The sequence below is a fragment of the Bidens hawaiensis genome, unplaced genomic scaffold, assembly GCF_021521415.1.
Source record: "Bidens hawaiensis isolate Kalapana, Puna unplaced genomic scaffold, B.hawaiensis_p1.1 tig00026593_1, whole genome shotgun sequence".
Classification (NCBI taxonomy): Eukaryota; Viridiplantae; Streptophyta; class Magnoliopsida; order Asterales; family Asteraceae; genus Bidens; species Bidens hawaiensis.
In genome coordinates, this window is record NW_027494269.1 from 344116 (window position 1) to 347909 (window position 3794).

Consider the following 3794-nt stretch of genomic DNA (forward strand, 5'->3'; position numbering starts at 1 on the left):
TTGTATTAGGTTCGAGTCACCATTGTATACCTAAAAACAAGTCAAAACTGAGATCAGAATCATCACATTACCTCCATTGACTTTTGAGGTCAAACAAACAAATTTCCAATGCTTAAATAATACGAACCGATTAATTTACAACAACAAAGATGATAGTATTTCTGAATGTACCCAAAGTGGTGTTCTAATAATCCACTCAAGCACTTCACGAGTCATTTCACCAAGAGAAAAACTCAAGTTCCCTTGATAAAATGTGTGAACTTCTCCCCCGATTGTAATCCAACTACAACCGGGAGTTTTATCCAACCTTAACCTTCTAATTTTCAACCTAACCTGAGAAGCATCCTTCCACATGCCTCGAGAATCATATATACTACACAATGCAATATAATTACTAGCATTTTCAGGTTCCATTTCAAACAGATGACGGGCTGACATTTCACCCGTCTCAATATTTCTATGCACCAAAGAATCCGCAAGAAGCGCACCCAATACACTAGCCGGTGAGACCATTTTGACCTTTTTCATACTTTTTATCAGCTCTAGTGCGTCTTCAAAGCATCCAACACGACTCAAAAGATCCACCAAACACGCGTAGTGCTCCACACTAGGTTCAAACCGTATGAAGATCTTATTGAGTTGAAAATCTTTTTGCCTTCATTTACAAGGCCCGAGTGGCTACAACTAGCTAGGATTGCCGTGAGTGTGACACTGTTCGGTTTGAATCCCAACTCTTTCATTTTCTTAAACAAATTTAGAGCTTCATCTCCCTTACCATGGACTCCAAAGCAGGATATCATTGTCGTCCAAGTCACCAAGTTTGAACTTTTCATGCTGCAAAATATCCTTTTGGCGTCACACAAGCACCCACATTTCGAATACATATCAATAAGCGAGTTATTAACGGCAGTATCGTTATACATCACTGTGTTCTTTAGAACCTGTCCATGTATTTCTTTCCCTTTTGTAATATCTCCTAGTTTCCCACAGATGTTTAGAAGGGTCGGGATTGTCATCGATTCAATCTTGGCTTTGTTTCCAAGCATATTTCTAAAACAACTCAAAGCCTCCAGATGCAAACCGGCTTTTGAAAAACCTGAAATCATCGAATTCCACGCAACTGAATCTTTCCACCACAAGCCCTCTAAAACCGTTTTCGCATAGTTTAATTTCCCACACTTTGAATAAAAATCCAAAACCGAGCTACCGACCACAATGTGACTACCAAAACCAAGTTTAATCACCATCCCATGCAACATTACACCGAGTGAAACATCATTAATTCCCGCACAGGCCTTCAGCAATGGAGGAAATGAGTAGTGGTCCGGTGTCATACCCGAGTCCAAGAACTCATAAAAAACATTAACAGCTTCATGGTACATAGAGTTCTGAACGTAGGCTGAAATCATGATGTTCCAAAAGTGCATGTTTCGTTGAGGCATTCTGTCGAACACCTGGCGGGGGTTCAGCAGTAAGCCTCTAGAATAAGCGAGTAAAAGATCTGTTTGAAGCGTGACATCGTGAGTCAGGCCGTGAATGAGTATTTGTACATGGGTTTGTCTTGCGTGAGTGAATACAGTGCGAGGATTGCGGTTTCGAAGAACAGAACTCAAGCAGACTATTTACAGCAATGGTGCGTATAATAGATCCTTTGCAACACTATTATATATTATATGACCATAGTGAAGACAGTTGTAACTGCATTTTCCTTCAATCTGAACCCTAGAAAAGACCTGAGGTGGAATCCTGACCCTTGATGATCACTTAAACGTCAGTTAACTGTGCAGTTACAAAGCAGTTTCACAATCCCCCTTCTCCCATACGGTTTACGGTTTCAAGCTTCCACGATCTATTTATAACCATCAAGCAATAATCCTCAATCGACAATTTACCGTATTGCAGCAGCAGATGAATAGATTCTTGAAAGCTTGCAGCAGATGAATCGATCAATCAATCCTAAAGATGAGGTACGTGATTGTATTGAATTGTTAATTAGGTGTATGATTGATTGGTTTTTCTTTTCTTCTTTTCCTTTTTTAATGTCTCAATACTCGTAATGTATTTGAAAATAACCCAAATCCCATTTTCACTTTGTACATTCAAAAAGGAATCACCATCAACTAAAATTTTGAAGAAAATAGTTTGCCCATCAGGTGTTCGACAAAACGCCTCAATGAAATAATCTTTGTTTTTGGTGTTTTGAGGAGGGGAGGGCAACGGGTGGTTGCTCTCCTCCTTCCTCTTTGGTTCGGGTGTTCATTCCTCAAACTCAACTCGAGTTTTGTTTTATTATTATTTTTCTTGGTGTGGTACGTGGCTACCGGGGTGTTTTGTGGGTCGTGGGTGGTATAACCGGGGCTATTGAGGAGGTTGTTTGGCCGTGTCCGTTTAGAGGCTTCCACTGTTGCCCGGATGGATTACCGGGGTCTAAGGGGGTTCGATTGGCCGCACATATTAAGCGGCTTCATTTGTCATCGGATGACAAGAAAGAGACCTTACGGGAGGCGATCTCGACAAATTTGGATTTGTTTATTTCGGTTGGTGAGGCTTTAAAGGTCTCGCGTAGGTGGATGTGTGGAGCGTGTATGGAGTCACATGCTCTCCGTCGGGGGTGCCATCATGATGACGGGTCGGTCTGGTACAAGTGTGTCACGGGAGATGTGGAGGAATATACAGTGGGGATTGCGAAGCCACATGTTAGGAGGGAAGTTGTCGCGGTGGGAAGGGTGGAGGTGGATGTAGCTCTCCTTGAGCGTGTCTTCACTCTTCCTATTACGACTGTTAAAAACATTCCTCATAGTTGTCGTATGGCTTTTTCCCAAGCCTTAGTGGGTGCTCTGGGTAAGGTGGCGGCTATGCCAGAGTCTGTTGAGGCGTGGGTGAAACTGTTGTTGTTACCACGTTGCACCTTACGAGTTTTCAGACCTTCTAATCGTCAGCAACGCAGGTCTGGCAATAGAAAGTCTGAGCAATGCCGAATTATTCAACAGTCGATATCCGCTTGGGGTGACCGTGACGGTTTCTTTGAGCTCCTTATATCGCTTTTTAACCAACCCCTAGGAGATGCCTCGGGTGGTGATGCGTTTGTACCCGAGTCTGACAACGCTGGGTTGGGCGCCAATGTTAAACAATGTTTGCGAAAAGTTGCGGACGGGCATTTCACTGCTGCGGTCAAGGTATTATGCTCTTCAGGGGTTGCACCTTTCGGTAAGAATACTTTGAACGCTTTGTTGTCTAAGCATCCCATCATGGCACCTCCGATTATGCATGCTTCCTTGCTTTCTGAGTCTCCCCTTGTCGTGGACGTTGATAGTGTGCTTGGGTGCATTAAGTCTTTCCCTAAAGGGACTTCGTGTGGGCGGGGCGGTTTGCGAGCCCAACACATTTTAGATGCGTTGTGCGGAGAGGGGTCTCCGATTGCGGATGGTTTGCTCAAGGCTATCTCTGCGGTGGTTAATTTATTTTTGGGGGGAAGGTGTCCTAAGGTGTTGGCAGAGTTTGTTGCGTCTGCCCCACTCGTCGTTGCTTAAGCCGGACAATGGGATTAGACCTATTGCCGTTGGGGCCATTTGGAGGCGGTTGGCGGGACGGTTTGCGAGCCCAACACATTTTAGATGCGTTGTGCGGAGAGGGGTCTCCGATTGCTGATGGTTTACTCAAGGCTATCTCTGCGGTGGTTAATTTATTTTTGGGGGGAAGGTGTCCTAAGGTGTTGGCAGAGTTTGTTGCGTCTGCCCCACTCGTCGTTGCTTAAGCCGGACAATGGGATTAGACCTATTGCCGTTGGGGCCATT